The sequence below is a fragment of the Sabethes cyaneus genome, chromosome 2 (assembly GCF_943734655.1).
Source record: "Sabethes cyaneus chromosome 2, idSabCyanKW18_F2, whole genome shotgun sequence".
Classification (NCBI taxonomy): domain Eukaryota; kingdom Metazoa; phylum Arthropoda; class Insecta; order Diptera; family Culicidae; genus Sabethes; species Sabethes cyaneus.
Window position 1 is genome coordinate 171,587,043 of NC_071354.1, and position 26,842 is coordinate 171,613,884.

Consider the following 26,842-nt stretch of genomic DNA (forward strand, 5'->3'; position numbering starts at 1 on the left):
GTTTCTGAATATTTTCCACCAACTACATATGATTATAATTCACATTCATTGATTGTCCCATATAATATAGTTTATAATTTATAATTTATAATACCTTGCACACTTTAAGCAATAATTAAGTATACTAACCCGCTAGCTTAAGGAAATTAGAATATGAGTTACTTTTCGTTTCCTTTAGAAAGTTTACTTTATAGTTCCCAACCCCGCCAGTTGCTTTAAATTGAAATAATTGCGATGACCCATATAGTTCGATTTAAGCCGCTTTCTCACAAATACGGACATGTTTCTACTGCAACGACACAATAAATCTACTTTCAGTTTTTTCTACTATTAATTTATTTTACGTATTCATTTTTTAACGGTTGAAACGATAAAGAAAAAGCAATTTGTCACGTACCTATATGAATTGGCGCTAGTTCTTCAGCGACAATGTATAGGCATCATTTTAATGTACGACCACGTATTGGCAGTAAATAACTCGCTCCTCAATATTTTTTCATAGTTTCAAGTAGTTTTCCTAATTAGCATGAAAGAATCGGTTTTAATGGCATAGCATGTTGTACCCGATTCAACATTTGAACTCTGCCATCATAACGCATAACGATTACGTCAAAACAGAATATATAGCATTTGTCGCGCTCTGAAAGCTTGATGGTGCCAAAAGCTCGACTGTTGTAATGATCAAACTTCTAAAGCAAGCACACCGAGAAAGCATAGGGGTGCTAATATTTTTTCATTGCTATATAAAATGAAATTTTTTTTTGTTACTTCATAAATACAGAAATTCTGTTAAAGTTATTGTTATTGAGTTTCCACCTCTTTAGAGTCCCACTCAAAAATTATTAGCGTGGTTATTTTCTGCGTTTACCACAATTGCTTGCAATTTAGCAATTTGAACCATCAGTTTTTCGTTATTGCCTCCCCACAGCACCCCTCCTTGCTTGACAAGCATAAATTCTGGCTTTAGTTTTCAAAAGGTCGCATAATGCATGTAAAAGGGGTGATTATGTGACCTTTTGAAAACTAAAGCCAGAATTCAGTGTATCTAGTAAGTACAGGATAATTATTATTAAAAAACGGATTTGCATAGGACTCGTAAAATTGCTGCAAGGTACAATACTAGCCCGCATTAATTGGAACCATACTCTAACCATAAATATTATCACCTATCTTCCAATCTAGAGCTATTTGTGAAATGGTGTCGCATCGTATCAAAACTGTTGCCTGGTATAATATTAAGATTAAGAATATTTGTTATGGTTATTCGTTGAGTAACCATAAAAACCATGGGTCGTTAAGAATGTTCAGCATACGAAAACGAGTTATTTTCCATACATATCTTTGAAGCAGAGTGGTTTGAATGCTCGAAATCGTGAACTTTTTTAACTCTTTTAATGGTAATCTATTAATATTTGTATATCAATAGACGCAACGGCTGATCATTAGTTTTAGTTCAGAATTCAATCACAGGTGGCCGTATAAAATCAAACTTTTTGGTTTCATGATATAGGGCTATGGTTTCTTCGGAAAAGTTATAGATAATCTTGTTGCAAAAATATTTGCTAAAGGTACCATTTTCTAAATATCACAGTTTTTGAGATATTAAGTGTCATTTATGATACACTAGCTGACCCGACAAACTTCGTATTGCCACAAATTAAACTGTGTTGTACATAAATCCTCAATCTCGGATTACCTTTATCACAATTTCGAGTTTTGCAAGTCTCTGAGGAGTTCATGGGTGTTTTAATATTTAAATTTTCCTCTCAGTAAAATAGAAAACAACTCCCCCCATTGCTTTGCCTGATAAAATAAAGCGGATAGTATTAAAGTATTCGCCATCATCACAAACCATTTTGTCGAATACCATTCTGCGGAACACCAATTCCCGGTTGACCTTAACGTGGAATATAGAGTTTCGAAGAATACCATTTCACGAAAAACCTTACGCGGGATGTACCATTTCACGGAAAATCTTTTCGTAGAAAGAACCATTTCGTAGGGGTGACCCAACAGAAGGAAAGTAATAGAGGTCAGTAGATCTAGGAAAATAAATAAACCTGGATAGAGATAATCTCTACGGGGGGCTGCCACCCCGCAGTGGCCAGCGCTTCCGACGGCAGGTCGCCGGCAACACTCGCGATCTGTATTCGTCTCGCCCTGAATCATCTAGAGTTACTATTGATAGTTCCTGGTGGTCTTGTTATTGACTAATGTTTTATGAAATAGTCTAAAATTTCTCGAGTTCGATTAGTTTTTGAGTTACGCAAAAATTTCCCACAGGCGTAGGGGTCTCAAACCATCATAAAAAAAATCCCTGCCTCCAAAACCCGCCAACACGCCAAATTTGGTTCCATTTGCTTGATTAGTTCTCTAGTTATGAGGAAATTTGTATTTCATTTGTATAGGAGCTCCCCTCCCGATTAATGAAGAGAGGGGTCATAATTCCTCTCCTAAAGAGGGGAGGGGTCTCAATTCACCATAGAAAAAAAATTGCCTGCAAAAACACCCACATGCTAAATTTGGTTCCAGTTCTCGAGTTATGAGGAAATTTGTATTTTATTTGTAAGGGAGCCCCCCCCCCTCCTAAAAAGGTAAGCGGTCCTAATTCATTATAGAAAAAATTCTTGCCTCCAAAAACACACACATGCCAAATATAGTTCCTATTGTTTGATTAGTTCTCGAGTTATGAGGAAATTTGTATTTCATTTATATAGGAGCCACCCCTCCTAAAGTGGGGAGGGGTCCTAATTCACCATAGAAAAAATTCTCGCCCCAAAAACCTTCACATGCCAAATTTGGTTAAATTTGCTTGATTAGTTCTCGAGTTATGAGGAAATTTGTATTTCATTTGTATGGAAGCCCCCCCTTCTTAAAGGGGAGAGGAGTCATAATTCCCCTTCTAAAGAGGGGAGGGGTCTTAATTCACCATAGAAAAAATTCTGGTCTTCAAAAACACCCACATGCCAAATTTTGTTCCATTTGCTTGATTAGTTCTCGAGTTATGCAGAAATGATTCATTGCGCGTCTCGACACACGCAAGTCGGCTTCAACCTGGTCGAACTATCTAGCACGTTGGGCCCCTCTATTCTTGGTGCCGGTGAGGTTCTTGAAGAGAACGGATTTCACTGCACAGTCGTCCGGCATCCGTGCGACGTGGCCGGCCCACCGTAGTCTCCTAACTTTCGCCAGGTGTACGATGGGAATCTCTCCAAGCAGTGCCTGTAGCTCGTGATTCGCACGCCTCCGGCACTCTCCGCTTTCTGTTTGTACTCCGCCAAAAATAGTCTGCAACACCTTTCGTTAAAATACGGCTAGTGCACGTATGTTATCCGTAGGCAAAGGTACTATCTCAAGTCCGTAGAGGATTACCGATTAGCGTTTGTACATCGCCAGCTTTATGCGGCGGCGCATGCTCCCAGATCAAAGCATCCTGGGAAGGGAAAACTAGACTCGATTTCCAGCTTGAATGCGTCGTTGGATCTCTTTACTCGTATTATTGTCGGCGGTGATAGAGCTCCCAAATATACGAACTCATCAATCACTTCCAGCTCATCACCATCAATAGCCACTGTCCGTAAGAGGCAAACGTTGCTTTCTCGGGAGCCTCCTCCTACCATATATTTGGTTTTCGACGCATTGATTTGTAACCCTACCCTCCTAGCCTCCGGTTTTTAATCTGGCGTAGACTGCCTCCGCCGTCCCAAGGTTTCTAGTAATTATGTCGAAGTCGTCTGCGAAGGCTAGGAGTTAGCTACTCTTGCTGAAGATCGTTCCTGTCCTTTCGATGTCCGCTCGCCGGATCACACCTTCAATAGCCATATTGAATAGCATACAGGTCAGCCAATCCCCTTGCCGCAACCCTTTGCGCGATTCGAAAGTACTCGAGAATGTTACCGAAACGCGCACGTAGCACATCACTCGCTCTAGAGTAGCTTTGATTTGCCGCGTCAGTTTGTCCGGAAAACTCGTGCATTATCTGCCATAGCTGTTCTCGTTCAACTGTATCGTATGCTGCCCTGAAATCCACGAAAATATGATGCATGGGCACGTTGTACTCTTGACATTTCTGGAGGATTTGTCGGAGAGTAAAAATTTGATTTGCATGAGCCCCCATAAAGCCCGTCTGATTCGACACATTAAAGTTATAATTTTCGAAAAAAAAACTCATTATAGGAAGCCTGAAGGATATTTTGCTATATTGTGACTTGCACGCTGCGTGAAGCTGTTTTGTTGCAATATTCAAAAGGTTAGTTATATTATTCAGTTGGTTCTTTTGGACCAAACATTTTTCGGTTGCATCGGGGGATAAGAGGTGAAAGTTCAATGGGTGAAGGTAGGGGTGTTATCGATCCGGCCACATTGGGATTTAAGATCGTTTCACCTTACCGTGGACTACTTACTTACTTAATTGGCTTAACGTCTTACGACAAAGCCTGCACAGTATAATTTCTCCATCTATTTCGGTCCATGGCAGCTGGTCTCCAGTTCTGCGGGCACCCAGTGCTCGCCAGATCTCGCTCCACCTGAACTTGCCGCCTCGCTCGCTGTGCCCCTCTTCATCTTGTTCCTACCGGATTTGATGCGAAAACCATTTTTGCAGGATAGTTGTCCGGCATTCTAGCAACATGTCCTGCCCAACGTATCCGTCCAGCTTAAACCACTTTCTGAATGCTTGGTTCGCCGTAGAGGTGCGCGAGCTCGTGGTTCATTCTTCGCCTCCATACACCGTTCTCTTGCACTCCGCCAAAGATGGTTCTTAGCACCCGCCGTTCGAAAACTCGGATTGCTCGTAGGTCCTCTTCTAGTAGTGTCCACTTTTCGTGCCCGTAGAGGACAAGTGGTCTAATTAGCGTTTTGTTTTTGTACAATGTGCACTTTATACGAGGGCTCAAATTGTTGGACCGCAAGTGTTTGTGGAGTCCGTAGTAGGCCCGACTTCCGCTGATAATACGCCTTTTAATCTCACGGTTGGTATTGTTGTCCTCTGTTGCCAGTGAGCCAAGGTATACGAACTCGTCGACTACCTCGAGCTCATTCCCGTCGATTACCACGGTACTGCTCAAGAGGGTCCTGTCGCGCTTGGTCCCGCCCGCCAGCATATGCTTCGTTTTAGACGTATTTATCTTCAATCCAATATTCTCGCTTCGCGTTTTAGTCTGGTGTACTGATCTTCCACCGCCTCAAATGTTCTGCCAACAGCATTCACGTCGACAGCAAAGCAGATAAATTGACTGGATGTATTGAAAATTGTGCCCCGAATTTCGATCGCCGCTTGTCTTACAACACCTTCAAGCGCAATGTTGAATAGCAGGCAGGAAAGACCATTTCCTTGTCGAAGTCCCCTGCGAGATTCGAATGGGTCCGACAATCCACCCGAGATTCTCACACAGCACTGGATCCCACCCATCTTAGCCATAATAAGCCCGGAAAGCCGTTTTCGTCCAAAATTTTCCATAGCTCTTGTCGGTTTACGCTATCATATGCGGCTTTGAAATCGATGAACAGGTGGTGCGTGGGGACTCGGAATTCGCGGCACTTCTGGAGGATTTGCCACAGGGTGAAGATTTGGTCCGTTGAAGACCGACCCTCCATGAAACCTGCCTGGTAACTTCCCACAAATCTACACTCAAGTACTTTTTTTACACGGTTTAGTTTTTTGAGTATTAAGAACGGGGTAACTTAGAGACCATTCATTTATTTCTCAATACATTTGGGAGTAGCTCGACATTCCTCACGTAGATTGTAAATAGTTCCTTACCTGCGCTGTTTTCGAGTAATCGAAAAAAACAAACCGTGTAAAAAAAGACTTGAGTGTATTCGCTATTGGCGATAGTCGATGAAAGATGACTTGGGACAGCACTTTGTAGTCGGTATTCAGGATAGTGATTGACGTGGACTAACCACAATTAATTTTTAGATTTTCAATTTGCAATAACTTGAGAACGGTAGGGCATCAGAAAAATGTTTTGTATGAAATTTTTTTTTCAAAATGATGCGTGGAAGTTGATTTTATTTTAATTTTACAAAATATATAAAGTTTGTATATTTTTGGGAAATTTGTCGAATTCCAAAGATCAAAAAGAAAATCCGTCCGAGTGTCCATAAATAGTTCTTTACCAGAGTCCAATTAAAAATAATCGAGACAAAAATGACTTTCTTTCAGCATTTTGAAGTGGAAATGCTCCATATATCTAGGTATTTGTTACAAATAGTATTAGTAAGCATATTTTTATGTAAAAATACGCACTGCAAATTAGAGTTAATATATGCAAAACTAGCAACCGTAATTCGCTAAAAGATTGTATTGGAAAGATGAATAAAAGAAAGATTTCGGGCACGGAAGGGTATTTTCAGCCCATTAAGCGATGGCATCTATTTTTTCGGCCTATGGCCTAGTTCTAGTGAAAAAACAGGCGGTTTAGACGTTTTTTGAATAAAAAATTGAATAGATTATTTACAGTCTTGAGAAAATAGTTATAACATATTAAAATTGTATGTCGGCAAAGTGTTTTTATTGGCGAAAGAAGAGGTAAATAGGCTGAATTTAGAAACTTGCTGAAAATACCCTCCCGTACCCTATTTGATATTTGCAATAGAAAATTTAATTAATTTAGACGCATTATTGTTTGGCTAAATTTTTATCGTAACAAATTTTATATTCCTTTATTGCAAAATTAATAATGCTTTTGCAAAAGTAGAAGGTATTTTTATTAAAATTTCATTCAATAATACAGCCCGGACTCGATTATCCGGGTGACAATTTTTATTTTCAGCCCGGATAATCGAATCACCCGGATAATCGAATCATCATTTTTGGTACAAAATTTTTTAGGCATATCAAGTTTTTTGAGTTTTAGGTATCAGAAATGTTTTATTTATTATTGATCTATCTTCCCAAAAGTCAGAAAATTCCTTTCTTACGATTTTTTCCACTGATAATTCTTTTTTTGGTACAATATTATTTTTTGTATGTTATGTTTTTCAATATTTAGGTATTATAAACGTTTTTTTATTATTGATCAATCTCCCCTAAAGTCATAAAATTCCTTTTTTGGAATTTTTTTTATTGATGATTACGATGATGATGATGATGGTAATGGTGTTGATGATGATGATTTTTAAGTAAAAAAATTGATTCCATCATCGCAGGATTTATTTTTGTTTTGTTCGCCGATAAAAGGAATATAAGAAAGGAATTTTGTAGCTTTAGGGAGGTGTATCAATACTTGTCAAGTTGAAATCATCATGTAGCACGAAAACTATAACATTAAGGTTTAAAATAAATCATTGAAAAAAAAAAAATTTTTTTTCACCCGGATAATCGAGTCTAAAAACCCGGATAATCGAATCCCCGAATAATCGAATCCCCGGTTAATCGAATCCCCGGATAATCGAGTCCGGCCTGTAATATTTTTAAACGATAGCGTCTTGTCTTTTCTTACATGTTTATACACCGATGCATTGAGATAAGTGCGTGTAGCAACGAACACTAGCTCGTTCTTTCCTCATGTGAACCCTACCTAGTTTTGTACCAACGACAGCATATTTCCCCAGCCTATACGGTATGCTATACTCTATACATACACTGCTCCCCTATTATTGCATTTCAACAACCGCCAGCATAGTCAGTGAATCTTGCACATCGTGGTTTCAGTCACTTTCGTGAGATCATCGAGTGCGGTAGTGTTGTGTTGAAGCAGTGACGCCGTTTGTTGTTTAGTGTGATCGTTTTGTTGTTTTCCTGCTCTGCTAGCTAAACCAACTTGCTGCAGCAAACGTGTGCTGTCGCTGTGCTGTGCATCGTATTTCATTCGCTGTAGAGACTTCCAATTCAGCCGTTTTTGTTTTTGGTTGGTGGCTTAGTTTAGATCGAGTTCTTCGCCAGTCAGTGAGGAGAAGTTTCCTTTCACCTATTTGTGTGCGTTCGCAGCAGTGTCAGGCGTTTAGTGTTTTTTAGTGCTTTCGTGAGGCCAAACCCGAAACAGGTTTGTGCGACTTTTCTCCTTTCGCTGCTGCTGCTGCTGGTGTATTTCGGGCTTTAGGTTGTTGTTCTTCGTTGGAAGGATGTTTTTCCACAATTGCCGCTAAAAGTGTGCAAATAATACCAACTGCAAATTGTTCTGACGGATGGATGCTCGCTGATTGGTGTGGCAAGCTGGCAAGAACGAAGCGCGAAGGAACGTGGTGCGATGTGTTTTTTTTTCGAGCTTGTTAGTTCAATCAATTCAGATCGCAGAAACAAATGAAATATGTGGTTTGTGAGCGCTCGGCAGCCAAGAAGAGGAAATTCAATCAACTGAATAGAGCAGAATGAAGATGGAATAAAATAGCAGTGGACGATTTCAGCAACAACAGCGATAAACCTGCTTATTTGCGTGATCGAAAAAGAGTGGAGCAGTAAAGTGAAGCGAATGCGTGGATCTAAATATATTTACCCCGTTCATTATTTGATTATCGGTTCATTAGGCGGATTAGGCAATAGCAATTGAATTTCGGTGTTGTTTGAACAGATTGAAATCGCGGACGATCACATGCAGAACTATCGGAATCGGCAAAGAGCAAAAAGTTATGTTCCCCCCTTCTCATTCATATGTTCTTCAGATGACACTTAAGACTTTTAATGTAATATGATCGAATATGTTACAGCGATAGAAGCATTTTTTAAACAAGCTAACAATAGGAAATTGTGTTTCAATAGGCCTAAACATATTAATAATCTAAAAAAACAATTAGGCAGTACAGTAGCTTAGCTTACATAAACGTTCATTCAGGGAGCTTGTCGTTGATAAGGCCGAGTTATTCTATCACCTAACAACCTATTCGTCATGTGTTTGAGATAGTATTTCAGTGCTCTACGCGTATGATGATCATAAAGAAGATGTTCTTTTCTGTATTTATTGTTTATAGTCGTCAGCGTATTTGATTTTACAACTTGCAAAGCAGTCTGCTACGAGGGGATTATCAACGTGAGAGCTGATTAGAGTGTTGAAAGGCTGTACTGTGCATTCTACTGAGTGTGGTGAGTATCTGTTCTATATATCTGTGCGTATTTGAACAATTTCGAAACAAGATTAAATATATGTATATCAGAGACTACACAGCATCCCTATGTTGTAACGATGTCATAAATATAGTCTTGATGACATCAGGTGGACGTTTACGTCATGATATTCTACTAGGCCATGTGGCTCTAGGCTAGATGTAAGTCTAACAACGTGTTTTGTGTTCGAATCTCTGCGCTAGGAGAAACTGATAAAGTCTGTAGGATTATGACATTAATAGGTACACTAGTGAAGGTTGGGAAATAGAAGACAGCTCAACATTAGATCATCCAAAATTGCCATGTCTGTCCCGATTTGACAAGCTCGTATACAGTATTGTTCCGATTATATCAGCCATTTGGAAATCTGTTTGAATCAATAATCGATAACGTTTGAAGATACTATCAGATACAGACAACTAATGTTTGCTTTGAAAGATTTTTTGTTGTACTTTTATGTGTGAGTTGCTTGATCTGCTACTATTTCCCAGCTTGAGAAATATTTGAGCTCAAAGAAGTACTATTTACCACCGAAAAATCTCAATATCTCGAAAAATTTAGAAAATAGCGTGTAACGATGTTCCAGTAAAACGTGGATTTTAGTAAGATAAATAACTTTCTAGAACGATATGAACACGTATAAATTGACCAGAATAATTTAGAGACAAAAAACTGTTTTTGTGGATTAGGTTTGTCCACAAACAACGTTTCATAGCTAATGTCTATGAAGAGATACAGCTTTAATTCTTTGCCAACGTTGTTTGTTTTGATATTCACTGCATATTTACTGAACGTATTTCACTTTAAAGGGAATTAATCACATAATGGTTCCTGTCAAACAAAGGGCTTTTTATACCAAGAAAAATTGCTAAGGACTTCATATGGGGAAAATCGCGCGTTTCAGCGAAATTTCTCTGATATGTCTTCGTCTGTAGATTTGTTAGCTTCCTTCAGGATGATGCAGATGGGAAGCATTGTGGAGATAACGCACACACACTACGCACTAGCTACTCTCACGGCCATGAGTCGGAAAGTACTACTTAGCTTTGCCAAATTCTATTTGTCTTGCATCGCTCAGGTCCAGGTTGGGGCTCCGTATCGTAGTATCGACGATAATACGCCGGCCAGTAGCATCCGTGTGCTGCCAGGAGACTTATACCTAAATATTTGGCATAATTCCGGTTAATGCGTTGATAGTCTTCGATACCTTCTCACAAGCGCAGTCGACGTGGCCGTTGAAGTTAAGCCTGTCATCAATCATTACTCCAAGATGCTTAAGTTTACGTGTTGAGGCAATTACGTGCTTTTCGACAATGATTTTTGTCTGCTGTTCGGCTTTACGAATACTGACTAGCAGGACCTCCGTTTTATGGTAGGCTATTTGCAGCTTCGCCACCTACCTCCAGTTTTCTATTATTCTTATCACCTTGGTCGCTAGCATTGTCACCTCCTCCAGTATTTCGCCTGGCACCGATAGCACAATGCCATCAGCAAAGCCTACGATAAACACACCTTTGAACAGTTTTAGAGTCCGTACGTCATTGTACATCCCGTTTCAAAACGTTGGGCCGAGGATGGAGCCTTGCGGGACTTCGTCATCTGAAATTCGTGAAATTCATCATCTTCTGCCCCTCGGCGACTCGTGAAGAAGCACCCTGTTTGACCTGCATTCTGTGCGACGATTCGGCGATGGTCTTCTAGCTTACACTGTTGAAGGCGTTTTTTTTGATAGCGTCTACAGTGAATTTCCCTTTGCGGAATCCGATCTGTTTGACAGACTGTGTTCACCGTCCGTGTACGTCGTTAGCCTGTTAAGGTTTATCCTCTCCAAGTTTTTTCCATGTATATCCAGCAGACATATTGTCCTATATGATGCTAGATTCCTCGCAGGGTTTCCTGGTTTACGCAACAGCACTAACTTCTGGATCTTCCACCTGTCCGGGGTGCTCGCCAAGATATCCATCAACTCGTCCGCAGTCAGGACCACAGTCCGCAGTGGACCGCAGTCCACTTGGAGTGCCTGAACAAAGAGATCCTTGTCGAAAGCCGTCGTCTTCCATTTCCGCTCATATGTTCTAGCCCTTTTGTATTACCACCGAATTCCGTCGGACAATGCTATGCCTGATCGTTTGATGGTGACTATGGATATAACTCTCGCATACTCACCAGCTCATGTTCGGCATGAGCGGCGGGACTCCAAAGGTTACGTCAATGATGGATTCGCTGCCGTCTTTAAGAGAAGTGCTCACGTTACGTTCGTTCAAAAGCACCACAACTATTTTACCAAACTCTTCAATAGGCTGTATCCTCTTACACCAGTTAGTACACTTAACTCCACAGTCACAGTACTTAACTCCACAGCCCAGGCATTGACGTTTCCTCTGAAGATGATTGGCGTTCGCTCGATGAGCTTTTCGGTGAGCACATCCAGCATCTGGTGGAACTGCTCTAGTGGAACAGTTACCGTTGCCGGGTGATACTCGGTAAGGCTCTGCAATTATTGCGAAGTCACACATTGTTTCCGTTGTCGACTGCCACAACAGTTGTGCTGTCAGATTTATCTGGATCACCTCCGTCGCTGCTGGCCCGCCGCCGCCTTTTGTATACGCTGGGCATTGGAAATCTTCCATCGTGTGGTCATTTTTCAATTCTTGGCGGCTTTGCGCAATCGCTTACGGTCGTTCTCGCCGTATTTCAGATCTGGATCTATCCAACTGACCTTAACCGTTTCACGCCTTCCGAAGTTCGAAGTCCCAGCGCTTGATGCCAATGTTGCTATGTTTCATCGTGATGATTGCTCATCGCCAGCCTATCAGTAATTTTAATTTTGACAATTTGTATCTCTATCTTATCCTATTCGCTCGCGAACAATCACTGACGCAAAGGTTGGTCAGAAAAATATACATAGATTACGCTTGCAATTACTTTCCACATTTTCCACATTCTCGAACAATCTGAAGCCTGGACAAGAAGCAATTTTCTCAAACTGTTGAAGTTCCCCAGTAAATAACGGAAGAATCGAACTTCTTCCTCAGGTGAGCATTGTCTAAGACATTTGCGACCGGCCAAAGGCTACGTTTTGGTCCTTCTTCCGCAGGTGAGCATTGCCTAGGACATTTGTGACCAGGCAAAGGCTACATTTTGATCTTTCTTCCGCAGTTGAGCATTGCCTAGGACATTTTCGACCAGGCAAAGGCTACAAGAATCGATTTTACAGTCAAATCCGATAGCGATTGGTACAGTCAAATCCGATTTGATCCGATGGAATGTAATTACCTCGTATTTTGTAATACTAACCGCCAAGAAGTCCAAATTGCACCAATTCATAAATGTGTTTAAAAGTAGTTGAAGACGACGACAATCTTCGATGCAACGAATCGTCAAGCACATTTCAAGATCATCAGCGTATGCCAGTCTGCAACCAGTACCAAGAGCAGAGACAAAGTAAAGCCCTGGGTTATAAACGTCCTTCTTTATTGACAGACTTCGCAACAGGTTATTAGAGTACACCACAATTACGGGGCTAGTGCAATGATTCCACTGCCTCGAGTAGCACCGCCCAGCCGAGATTCGAACATTCGACGACTGGCTTGTTAGACCACCATCGTACCTCGGAGCTAACTGGGTGATTAAGCAGAGCAAAGACAGCATCGTTAATGAATAAAATAAATAAAAGTTGTCCCAAGTTACTGTTTTGACCCGAGTTTCACTTGCAGATCCCTATCGGACGATTATTTAACATTTGAAAAGGAAGTAACTTCATAAAAAATAAATTTTACCAAAATAATTTACAAAAAACCTCGAAAATGGATAATTTTAGGACGTTCGTTATTAATCCTTGTTTGTACCTTCGGTTCAATTTGACCCTAAGCCACTTTTAGAAGCTACAACTTTTTTTATTTTTCAATTAATCTAGATCAATTCTTTCGCGACTGTGTCTCCACTGGAGATTTTTCTTATTACAGAAGTTATTTGATCATAAAACTTCGAAAACCTACATATTGCATCACTTTTTTTTGAAAGACTTACGCTGTTTGTACCTTGGAGTCAATTTAATTCATAATCAAAATTACATAAAAAGCAATTCGTGTTAAATTTGTTGCGAAAAAATGGATCATGTCAAAGTTATGCTCTAAGTATCGCTCTACCGGAAAGATTGCTATTGCTTATAGAGGTAGAAGACGTACGTACGACGTACGCTTTGAAGCCGGATTATTTTCTCGACGCCCTGTTAAGAAATCATTCACTTCGTTGAGGAATCAGAAGAACAGGCTCCTTTTTGCTTGATACTTATATCTAAGGATTTAATGAAAAAGTAGGCGGTCCTGTTTGGTGATGAGTCAAAGTTCAACATATTCGCAAGCAATAGGATTTGTCATGTATGCTACGCCCACCAGTCGCTAAACGCTAGGATGCACCTTATTACCAAAAGAGAGTAAAACGTGGTGGAAGCATCCTAATAGTCTGTCTGGGAGTGCTTTCTGCAAACGGGATTGATCCGAATCATCGACTCGTTGAGGTTATGGCCCGTTTCATGTGCCATTACATCCTAAAAGACGTTTGTTGTCATTCACTGAGTAGAATATGCCAATCAGATGGATTTTTCAGCCTCAAAACAACCCTAAGTAAGCACACCGCTAAAGTGTTCAAACAGTGATTCATAGATAATAATATTCCTACGGTAATAGACAGGCAGGACGCTTCAATCTTCGGATCTCAACCTGATCGAGAACTATTGAGAGATCGCGTTGAATCAAGCGTGAAGATATTCGCAGCAAGAAACAATTCGCGACTACGAAAGTAAAAGAGATTTTCAAGCGTGTTCGCGCTTACACGAAAACCCATGCCGAATTATCAAAACTCAAAATATCAAAATAAATTAGACAGTTCACCCAATTAACAGTTTACTGAATGTGCATGATTGGCTGCGAAGATTGAAAACTTGCATAGCATCAAATTCCTTCCATGCAACTCTACCTGTCTGTAGATTTTTTTATTTTTATTTTAATGTGGCTTTAACCATTTGGTGTCTATACATTTGGTTTACTATTTGTAAATTCAACGCTCAAACCATCTGCCAATACAATGCGAAGTTAGAACTTTATCGTTCGTCAGTATTGAAAGCACGTGACTTCGGTCTGAGAAGTTGCTATCGGTTTTGATTTATAATGGCAATCATTTTGAGCATTCATCATTAAAGTTCTTTAGATTAAGCATGCATATAACCAGAACTAGGACAACATCTATTAGCATCTCCATCATCATCATCATCATCATCATCATCATCAACTATGCAACTTTTTCGAGCTATTTTAGGTTCAATATTCTGTTTCAAGGTATAATTTCAGTATAAAAACTTAAGATTAAAACAAAAAATGATATCAAAAATAATTCGCAGATTCTCTCTACCGCAAATAAAAACGCGCAAGTTAGTACCTTTCTAATTTTTTTTATCCATTCTAATACAGTCTTTGAAGTTTCGGTTTTGAAAAGACAACCAGCCGATACATCATATGGTAAGAGGCTAACACCAAGTCGTCAAAACAAAACAACCAAAAGTAACTAGCGCTATTTAAAAGCAACCAATTAAAAATGGTTCATTGTGCCGCCGCTTTTAGTGGTACCACTCAGACTAAGAACAGACGGCACTAAAAATGTGATAATAGCGAAAAACAAAACATTCACTCGAATTGTCGTATGAGGCAATGTTTGTACGATTGTTTTCATTTCGTTTATAAAACATTAAAAGTGCACACATAAGCGTTTGGTTTGCATGCTGCCCGTACGCGCTCGCACTCTTACGCTACACTGGAAATGGGTTGATTCACTGCTGGCGGGTACCCTCGGAACGGAACGGACAAACTGTGGCCTCTTCTCAACGAGCTGGTGAAACATGAGTCCGACACAAACCATGGGGAACGGTTTTGTTTGCGGAAAAGGAGTCGCCTGTTTTTTTTCCTTGCAGCTGCTGCGGTATCGTCGAGTGCAGCAGTACCAACATTGACGAGAGCAGTCAATTGCGCGTTATGATGTAGCACTAGAGTATGTAGACACTAGCTAACGTTCGTTTTCATCTACATCTACAGTTGGACAGCTTCTTCTCATGTAATCCCCTAAGTTAGTCAATAGGTAGTGGTTTAAAATACCGAGTGTAAATTGGCGCCGGGGATAAGTGAAAGTGCAATTAGTGCAATGCTAAATATCGATTCTCGCAGTGTCAGTTTTGGCTCCTATTACATATTGCACTTGTAGAGTTGCTTAGTCACTTGCAGTAATGCCTATAATCGGTGGCTAAGCGCTCGACCTGCGTTTGTTTAACCCTCTAACGGGTGAGACCATTCGATTTCAAAGCCTCTGAGCTACCTGTGAAATTTGTTTTGAATGGACTGTATGGAAAATGTCATCATCTTTCAAAAACAATAATTTAGGAAAATTGCGAAAAAAAAAAATTATTTCGCCAATTTTGGTCATTTTTACTGTTGAAGAAAAAGGACATCTAGAACAAGATTATTGATCGCAAAATTTTTCTGTAAGTAATTTATATGCTTCATTTGAAATCTGTAAATCACCTGATTTGAAAAAATATCTAGATAGAGCGCTGAACATAAAAAACAAAAAACAATTGCACTTTTACTTGCCTGGCGCTCCTCCAGCTAATTATTTCAGCATGACAATCAAAACTTGAGCTTCGTTTAAGTGTACTTGCATATAAACTAGTCATTAGCTTGATCGCATCGGTTTTACGATGTGGCCCGTTAGAGGGTTAATAAGCGCAGTGTTTCTTTAACATTTCTGGGAATTCGGAAATATGCAAGCTGCCCAATCGAGTAATATTCTAAACGAAAAATAAAATCCATTAAGGGCTTAGACCATCAAAAGTGGCACTTCTAAAATATTTTTATCGTTTTGAACAATTAAAAGGCTAAATGGGTACAGCAAAGCAGGTTTAATAATAGGCATTTTTCAAATGAATCAACGTTCAACGTATAAAATTCATGTAATTGCTTCATTTTACTTTACTTTACTTTACTGGTCGAGCAAATTATGGTCCTCCACTTCTGTCGATCCTGGGCTGCCGTTCTTCAATCCTCTGGAACACTAGCTGAACGAGCATCGTCCTCGACAGCGCACATCCAACGGGTGCGGGGGTTTCCCCGGAGTTTAAAGCATTCTCCTGGTGTTTCACTGAGAATTAGTGTTCTACGGAGTGTCATTTTTTGTGGGAATTTGTAAACTACGGCACTTCAGCTGACTACGTTATCCATAGAAAGCATGACTCACGGTTACAATTCGTCGTTTTACGTCGCGGATTACATCGTTTTCATAAGTCACGAGCATACAAGGTTATATAAATCCTTTCACAATTTGTATCGTTCCCCATTCAGCTCAAATTAGGCACCAAAACCATGATTTCGGCAGTGTTGATTGTGAATCTCAGTCTGCTTCTAGTTTAAAAAGCCTGAAGGTCTCTTTCACTGCTTTGCCGCGTTGATTCGTTTTCACCAGCAAAATCAAGAAGCACATCAAAATAATCATCGACAAAAGCATCATCATCAACAAACCAATATATCATCATCATCATTATCATCATTATAAAAATCATCATCACGATCAACCACCATCATCATCATCATCAGTGAAAAAATATCAGCCCAAGCAACACAGCTTGTTATAGAATAGTATAACATTACATACATCAGAACTTCTCTATTACCAGAAAAGTGCAAAAAAATTAAGTCTAATGAAACAACAATTGATAGAAGTATGTATCAGGTTATTTCATACCATTCTAATACGTTATTATAGCATAAGCTACAGCTTGTTCTTCCAGTAGTTTAAATTTAGTAATGGAGACATAATAAAAACTTCGTGTTGACATGTTGACAAAAACAAACATTATTCATTAGATATGAGCTGTCAAATAAATTCATGTTATCACAAAACATCTCAAAACCTTAATAATAACGACACATGTTTTCAAAGTACGTTTATAGTACTCTTAAACGACTACTTTCCATGAAGATTATTTTCTAACTTGTTTTGTGTATTACTTGGGCAAAGAAAGGAAGCAGCACCGTTTTTTACCTCATTAGGGTTTATTTCTAATTCCCGTCGTAGTACGGAAAGCCACTCTAATTTTCATCATTTCTTAGGTGGATTTAATGAATAATCTAAAAGCTCTGCTGCTGATTTGATTCAAAAACACATACCATCCGATGCGTGCCCTTTGAATTCACTAAAACTCACGTAATAAAGCATTTCATTGAAATTACGCAAATGACTCTATATCTTAAATTCGTCGTACCGTTTTAAAGTCAGTTCATCAACATTTTTCATCATCCGAACTAAAAATCACAATAATGTTTACGAAGCTACCGCGCATCCCGAGCAGGAGCGAAGAGCAAAATAATATCAAAATGTGTTATTGGAAATCGAATAACTCATATCAAAATTTGGTCTTGTTTTGGCTGACATAGTTGGTAAAATAACAAAAAATAATATCAAAATTTTGCTCCTTTAAGGCCAAAAGAATAACTACTTGTGTTATTTGTATAACAAAGCAATAACATAACTGTATTCAGAATTTGGAATAACATATTTTAGTATTCTTAAGGTATTGAATAACAAATGCAGTAGCATATGAGACATTAAAAAATCATTTTATAAAATATTTATAATTTAAAATCTCTTTAATCAATAAAATAAAATTTTATAAAATATATCGAATGTCATTTTAAGGTCATAATATGATATGATAACAAAATCAGTTATTAAACTCATCTTACAACCACTGTTTTAAATATCTACTCAATAACAAAATGTGTTATCAATGTATCTCCATATCAATTCAATAACAAAATATAGCATTATAACACAGTTTGATATTGTTTTAATATTATTTTGCTCTTCGCTCCTGCTCGGGATGTATTTGAGCAAGACAACATGACAAATGTTATTCTGCAAAATGTCTGTAGGTTATGCAAGTTTTCCCGGCTGCAGAATAGCAACAATGCGTTGCGTGAGTCATATTCATTTTATGAATGACGGAAATTGAAACGATTAGTCGACATTTTCTTCTTCGTCGCACGAAAAAACATTGGAAATTTGGCTGCTAGGAATTATTTAATGAAAAAAAGCATTTAAATAGATTTTAGCTCACTTTGATTGATCGCGTATGAGAGGCAGCAAACTAAAATATTAGGGAATAACTAATTTTGCATTGTGTGTCATAAAAATCGCTGATATTTTTAATAATTTGTGTTGGATAGGACGGGAATAGGTAATTACGACGAAGCAGCAACATACACTAATTGTCTCCTTAACCCAACTAGCCAGTTGCACGCACGGCAAAATTCGTGCTCGTTGCGGTTTTGTAGAAACTCCGTGTGTCGTTACTGGCGAATCTTTCCTTTGCTCCGGCGATCACGTGCTTTTCGCACTCACGCTTTTTAGACCGTAAGCTCCGTTTTCCGCGCCTTGAGCCTCCGTACACCTTTCTCTGTTTTAACGCGTAGTCGTAGTGTACATGCCACTGAGACAGTCCTTGTTTTCTATCACTCTTCAGCATTTGCCATCAAACCAGCTTTTACGTTGCATTCTCAAAGTCTTGCCTGCTACCTCTTTCGCAGTTGATTCAACGACACCATAGATGTTCTTTCACAGCTACGCCATCTGTCGAGTTGTGAGTGTGGGTGTGATCCGGGGGTAAAGATCGTCTTCAAGTTGAAACTCAGCGACTATGTTCTGCAGTTTGGGGACGCCTTAGCTTCGGTGATGTAAGTCAGACGACGGGACATTTTAGATCGACTCCCTAATGGCTTTATCTTTTTTTTGGCTTTATCTGCCGTCAGTTTTACACTTATAAACGGCTTTGTTTTACATGTAGGTCAATAGCGTAGACAACAGAAACGCTTGATTCCGACTGGTGTTTTGGTCCTGTCTACGGAAGTTGCAACACCCGCCTATATCTTTTCGGAAGCCATTGAGCTTTTGATTACCCTTGACCATCCTGCTTTCGACGTTTTGTTGAATCTCCTAGCGCCGATTAATAATACGATCCTTTCGGGAATGATGGTACACTGGGCTTTCGCCGATGATTATGACGGGATCAATTCCAGTAGCTTTCTAAAACGGCTAAGGACTAGAGTTCTACGAAGATACTATCAGAATCATCCTCACTCCACAAAACAGGAGATCAACCGTACTAGTAACGACTGCAAGAAACACAACAGATTTTTCCGTAGGCAGTCATCTCCGTCCAGGAATCCAAAACAATTCTGGTAATTCGTAAATTCCAAGGAGATAGAGTCCAGCCCAAGCAACAGTGTGAGTTTTATCATACTCTTATGGCGGTTTTAATGACCAATTTTGGTCTCAAATGCCATCATAAGAGTGTAATAAAACCCTAATTGCTACTTGGGCGAATTCGTATTCTATGGGTCGAAGATGGGTGCAAATACTGGACCTGGGGTTTGGCTCTGGAATCAGTAAAGTATACATATGCGCCACACTCCAAAGTATTTCAAGCAGAAATTCACGCCTTTATTGAAAGTGCGAATATCTGTTTAAATAGGAGGTACAGATTTGCAAAGATCTGCATATTTTCTGAATGCGCTTAAGGCATCGCATAAGGCAAATACATCTCATGTGTTCGTTAAAAACCTAAACGTTTATTTGAATATTGCATTAGTATTGGTAATATATGTCAAATAGCGGAGCTTGCAAACATAAACAGCTGATCCGTAGCCAACCGCACTGACTACAAACATCCCGAAAAAGGGTTTGTTTTCTTTGTCAAGGCATTCCGATTCAATCAAAATTAACAGCAGCAACTGAATAATGCGTAGGATCACTAGGATGTTTAATTAATCCGCTTGCATCGGATTGCGTTTTTGTTTCCTGCGTTTGCGTTTTGTTTGTTTATTTCACTCTAAGCTCATCGATGCGACGAAAGTTGAAAGCTCTTCAAAAGCTCATTGATGTGACGAAAGTTTGATACTGTGTTGCTGCTTTTTCGGAAATCGCTAGTTCAACGAAATATGTGCGTGACCAAATATCTATAACTAATTCCAAATTATACATTGGTCGCTTTTATGAACACGTAATGATCGATATGTTCAGTTAAATTTATTTTCCATTAGCAATTATGTTTTGCTGAGCGTTTATTGATACATAGCAGATCGATAAATTGAATTACAAGTTTTAGGAAATTATAACAGCGCTGGAAGCACTGATTACGTGGTGGAAGCGTGCTCTGCCAATACAGATGCATTTTTAAGGCGCAAAACAATACATGCTTCGAATGGTAGCCATTTATCCAGCCATCTTTGAGCCACTTTCGGTTTCCCCTTAAAGCTTTTACATGTAAATCGAAGCTAGTGTGAGAATGCATTCTTTCTCTATTAGACCATCGGCCAGTAGAAACGAAGTAACTTTATACTTTATAAACGAAAAAGCCGACAATCTAGCTAAAGAAGGTTCTGCATCAAATTTTATTGGTCCGGCACCATTTTGTGGAGCCCCAGAGTATGCTCTGAGGAACGAAATAAGAACAAGGGAATACGTTTATGGTAGAATCACATTAGAATGCCATGGAAACCTCCAGACAGCCAAAAACATTCATAAGACCAAGTCCAAGTGCAAAAGCCCGGATTTTATTAAATCTTAGAAAAAACATCTTCGGGTAATTACTGTCTGTTGACTGGTCACTGCTCCAGCAAGTAACTTCTAAATAAAACAGGGAAAAATGACACTGCCAATTTGAAATAGAAACTGATGAACATATACTATGCAACTGTGGAGCATTAATAAGTCCAAGGATGTCAATATTTGGAAAGGAATTATTATAGCCCCTTGAAATTTGCCAAAGCGATCCTGACAGGGTATTAGGCTTTATAAAACAAGTCCAGCCTAACTGGGATCGTGTGCTATGTTAACCACTGTCCATCATACCTTAATTGTGACAGGATTTTGACTAGCACCAAATCAAATATGGGTTATACAACAATATTCCTTATCAATGGACGCAATTGGGATATGGCTCTAGAGGAAAGGAAGAAAAATGATATATAAGCTCGTTTCCCATTGTTTCATCATAAGATTTTGCGAGATTTCGTGAAATTTAGTGATATTTTTTTGAAATCGATGATTCTGATTGTGAGTGATGCATTTGAATTCTGCCTATTTCATGTTAGTGAATACATCGCCATGTCTGCTCTTCACAAATTAAAGCTTTTATATGCTATTGGTCCGGATGGCATTCCAGCATCGATTCTGAAGTTGTGCTCCACTTACGAAATCATTCAACATGTCACTGGAAGAGGGCAGATTTCCTGTCCTGTGGAAAGCCTCATTTATGTTCTCTGTTCACAAGAAAGATGACAAAGATGCGTCCGGAATCGCAGAGGCATCACCACATTTAAACTACATTTAAACTGCCCAGCATGGGCTCTATCCTTCTATCATGTCCTATTGGGATGAACTTGGCCGTATTTGCATTACTTTGTGCTTGCACAATGGACAATGGCAAACAAGTTGTTGCTGTCTGCACTGTTCTTCAGGCAGCATTTGATCGAGTGGAGTACGGATTTTTTAAGTACACTAGGGAAGCAAATCCTTAATCCCCTGGTTGAGATCCTATTTGATTGCGTTGTGTTAAAATCGGAGCTTCTTGCTCTGACGATTTTGCGAATGTTTCCGGCGTCCCCCAGGGGAGTACTCTTAGATCACCTTCGTTTTCGTTTCTCAGCAAATTTTCTATTAGACTGCCATTTAGATGACACCTGTATTACGCCGATGGCGTCAACATCGTCAACACTACCAATGATTCCAACTACCTACAACTAAGTATTTTCTATGTAGCATTGCTGCTTCAATTTCTGGACAAATGCTTGAGCAAGTTAACCCGATTAGAGCTTTAGGAGTTACAGTTGACTACGAGCTGATTTGCAAGCCTCACTACATCGATGTTCTGACGAAAGGTAACAAGCAACTTAGGTTTATATTCAAAATCTTTACGAAGACATCCGCGTCATCGACGTATTTCGTCGGCTGCCAAACTGATCCCTGCCGGCCACTTGGAATTGATACCCTGGTGGCCACGGTATAAGCATAATGCGAGCTAAATCAGATCTCCTCAATAGATCCGCGACACGAAATGACTTCTGATATTAATAAATTCACCATCCATCAAACCAGTCCGCGGGCCGCAAAAACCATAGTTAAGAGCCGCATGCGGCCGCGGGCCACAGTTTGGCCATCACTGCCATAGAACGCAGAAGATTCACTGCACGAGATTTTCTGTTAAAATCATCACTTCGGACGTCGATTGGCCTGAACTAATCCGGCAGGTCAACTTTTATATTTATTGTATAAATATTCATCTGACATAATGTTATCTTAATAAAAAAAAGTTGCAAGATATATTTTTGGAACAAGGTGGATAAAGCAGATCAAGCTTTGAACAAAGAGTAGACTAATCACAGCCGCAGGGTCCACTCGAGGAAAAAATGATTTTCAAACAATCGAAATCACAATCATGCATCGTTTGTCATCATTGTTCAGCTTTCGATTTTCGGCCACCCTTTGCTGATTAAAGTTTTAGCTGCCGCTGAGATAATCTACCGCAGCGAATGGCTTCCTGCTGGTCGGTCGCAGGGCGAAAGTCATCGCGCCCCGGCGAGATGTCTACGCAGGCAACACCGAACAACCGTCGGCCACCGAAAGCTATTATACTTTATGTCGTGCTTCCGGCGGAAGTGGCTTCTTTCTATTTCTTTTCTATATGGCTCTGTCAGCAACCGGTGATCGATTTTATGTGGTTTTGTCCCTCACGCCTTCCCGAATTTCTACCTTCGGCTGGCGGGGACCTTCCAGCACCAGCAGTCAGCCAGCCACGCCAATCGTCGTAAATCTAATCTCGTCTCATCGTTCACACTTGATTACGTTCATGGTAAATGTGATGTGATGTAATAAATATCATGTTTCCCCTCTCTTAAGTCTTTGCGGTGAGTTTGTTGACAGTTACTTACTTTGTTACTATCTTTGATGTCGAAGCTTGGGCTGACTTGAAATGGCAACGTGTGCTTGTTGCTTCGGAAACAGATACAAACTGAACTTTCAGGTTTCAGGTTTTTAGTTTTTTTTCCTGAATATTCTTGCTCACCCAATTATATCTGTTGGATAAACGTGTTTTTTGCAGAATGTATTTGGTCCACATGTGGAGAATGGAAGACTTCCAAATAATAATTTAATGGAACAGTTTGGCCAAGTCAGACAAAAAACCCGAATTAATCCACCTAGCGGCGTGACCTAGCCTTTCTACTGCCACAATAATCACTATTCAATTTCTCAGGAACATCCATAATTAACTTGACTATATTTTTAAATATGCGTTCCGTATTCCTCAAAATCCTTATTTGCCAGTAAAATTCACAACGTATTGCGTAGAATAATTATATTTTCTTTCCTTGGGTGCGTAAATACTTGTAAGTGTCATTTATGCTACTTGATGAACACCTTATTTAGTTTCATAATATTTACGTGATTTATCGAGAAATAATGTAAACACAAAAGATAATTTTTACAGACTTGAATGAATATATATAGAAAATTAAAAATTAACCCTCTAACGGGTCTACAGACGGCCTTAACTTTCGGGCTTCAGAGCCATATACGAAACTTGTTTTGAATTGACAATGTGAATCATGTGTTCATAGCAGATTATTTGATATTTTGATATTAATACCATGCGTTCAAAAGTTAGCATCTTTGAAAAACAAGAGTTCAGAAAAATTATTATTATACTTCGCTTTTGAAGAAAAAGGATATCGACAACAAAATGATTAATCTCAAAATTTTACTATTAGTTTACTTGGCTTCAATTTTGCAATATATCTGAATTAGAAAAAATAACTGAATAGAGCATTAGATATGAAAAAGAGAAATTGAACTTTTTCTTAGCTGGCGCTCCTTCAGATAATTATTTTTGCATGAAAATCAAAACTTAAGCTTCTTTTGAATGTACCTTCATGAAAAGATAGTCATTAGCTTGATCGCATCGGTTTTACAATGTTAGAGGGTTAGGAAAACAAAATGAGGTCGAAAAATAGTGCCAAAGCTGCGCCATAAACATGCTTGAGAATGGGAAATATGATCGATATGATTCCCAGTGCTTGTCTTTTTTTGATTTATTTATTAAAACATGATACATGACATAAGACATCTGTCCTTCAAAATGTCACTAACAAAAATAAATCTTACAAAATTACTACCATGCAACGTATACTTCCAATTTTTCATATAATATTTCTAAGCTCTAGTATCTATTGATTGAAAAGAGCATCTATTGATGCGCAGAATTTGTTTGAATTTTGTATAAATTTATTTGGAAAAATCGACTCACTAGTATTTTTAATCCTATACGCTACTATACCTACATGCTTAAATTAACTGATTTTCTTCGCTTTTTGCTTTTCTTGTACAATTGTGAGTAACAGCAAGTGAACAAAATGACAATTGAAATCTGAAATCAAAGAAAAGAAAAAGCTTTTCGGTTGAATCCCACTATTTAATATTTATTTGCGACAGATACGTAGTTCGCCTACGACGTGCAGGTTTCATCAGTGTCTTATTTCAAAGCGTATACGTATCTGTCGCGAATAAATATTAAATAGTGAAATTTAGTTGGTAAAAGTTTTTTCTTTTCTTTAATTTCAAATTTCGTATTCCACTAAGAGGCTTCAAAAACTTCAGACAATTGACATGTTTCTCACTTTTCTTGAATTTCAATGCAAATTTAAAAATTGCAAATTGTCATCACATACACACATACATACATACATACATACATACATACATACATACATACATACATACATACATACTTACATACATACATACATACATACATACATACATCACACACATTGCATACAATCAACATTTGTTTTGATTTCACACGTTTTAACGGTTTAATATACGGTGCTTAAGTGTTAAAGTTTAAATAACTTTTGAATGAACCGTCCGATTTTAAATAACTCGGTTTCGTTTGATAGATCTCAGCAGTAATTTTCAAATAATAATAAAATGTGTGATGTTTTTCATTGAATTAATGGTTATATGTTACAAAAATATGTTTTAAATACTATTTTTTCACATTTCTTTATGTAACTTTCAAACTACAAGTCCAATCGTCATGAAATTTGGAAGTTAAGGGTTTGCAATGCTCCTCTTTCATATGCAATCAATTTTGTTCAAATCGGTTAAGGGACCTATGAGATAATGAAGTCCCATATTTTTCGTATTTTTATACATAACTTTTGAACTAAAATTCCGATCAGTATGAAATTCAATAGCGACCAATGGGACACCTAGACCTTTCATTTGACACTAAGAACATTAAAATCGGTCCAGCCATCTCCGAGAAAAGCGAGTGAGATTAAAAGCGTCACATACACACACACACACATACACACACACACACACACACACACACACACACACACACACACACACATACATACACACACACAGAAAATGCTCAGTTTTCGAAACTGAGTCGAATGGTGTATGACATTCGGCCCGCAGGACCTTCTTTCCATTTCCGGTTTTCCAAGTGATTTCTATACCTTTATACTATATATTTATATAGTAGAAAGGCAAAACATGTTTTACCAATAACAATATACATTTGTTAATCTAAAAATAAAATAATCAACTAAGTACAGTAAAAGTGTAATGCTAGACATGTACAAAACATTACGTACACGTACTCGTCTGTTACTGCTGAGCCCAATCAAACTACCAGCTTTGTTCCGCTACCTTGCCTGGCCGTACCAAACCGCTCAAAGTTGCATAACTGCAACCTTTCCTCTTACCAGTATGCAAGTTTGAGCTAATAAATTTCAGCCCCTATGGTTTCTGGGAAATAAACCTGTTCCATTTACCGAAAGTTCGGGTCACATTCGGCTCTGTCCTGTGCTCTTGTCTTGGTACTTTTTCGTGCCGTGTAGCGAGACCTATTGTATGCCAAGTGACTGCTGCAGTTGACGTTCCCTTGCCGCGGCTGGTCGAATGAAGTATTTTGTGCAACGTTGCAGAACTGGTCTGAGTACCTACTCTACTCAGCTACATCATTTTGACCCTACCTTCGTCTCTTCGTAGAGTGCTTACAGCATATTTATGTCGGTCAGCTTGCTGGGACACCGTAATATGGCAGACAATTCGTGCTCTGTATTAAATTCATATCAAGTGTGTTCGATGGTTGTGAGGGATCACTTGATTGGTTGTCCTGCCCTGGGGAGATGTAGCAAATGTCATTTCTGTGTTGAAATGTACGTTACAACACTTTTGCAGTTCTACTTTGATTTTCTGATGCGGAAGGAGGAAGTTATTGTTCATGTAATACGTGTAACTTGTGTAGGAGTTTAGCGCGAAGGTTAATCAAAATTTTTTATGTTGAAAAAAGATGCTCTGTTCCTGAACCAGAAACCGTATCACCATCGTGTATACAATGCGTTGCTCCGTGTTGTGGGCCGTATTACGAAACATTAGTTTGATTAGGCACGACATTTACGGAGCTATTGTCCAATTGAACACGTTTGTTTCGACGGTTGGACACGATTCGTTGATTTCATATTTGTTTTAAGATAAACTGAAACCCAAAATGTAGGCTGAATCGTTCTCTCTAATAACTACTATTGCTATTCATATAGTTTAAGCAACCTTGGTAAAGTAAAAAAAGAAATATTTTTTAATGATTTTACACTGTGCAGCACCCTGTTTTGCACAATCATCTTC

General features: G+C 38.9%; 1 protein-coding gene across 5 annotated transcripts in view; it reads left to right on the forward strand.

Moving 5' to 3' along the window:
- Positions 1 to 7,676: 7,676 nt before the first annotated feature.
- The window catches only part of LOC128738615 (tetraspanin-18), a 94,483-nt gene continuing 75,317 nt past the window's right edge, over positions 7,677 to 26,842 (forward strand). The window contains exons 1-2 of one of the 5 annotated variants that reach the window (XM_053833894.1): positions 7,677 to 7,921; positions 8,911 to 9,022. The gene's annotated coding sequence lies outside the window, so the exon portion shown is untranslated. Of the gene's footprint in view, positions 7,989 to 8,910; positions 9,023 to 26,842 lie in introns of all 5 variants that reach the window. The other 4 variants (XM_053833892.1, XM_053833893.1, XM_053833890.1 and 1 more) reach the window with 4 other exon arrangements.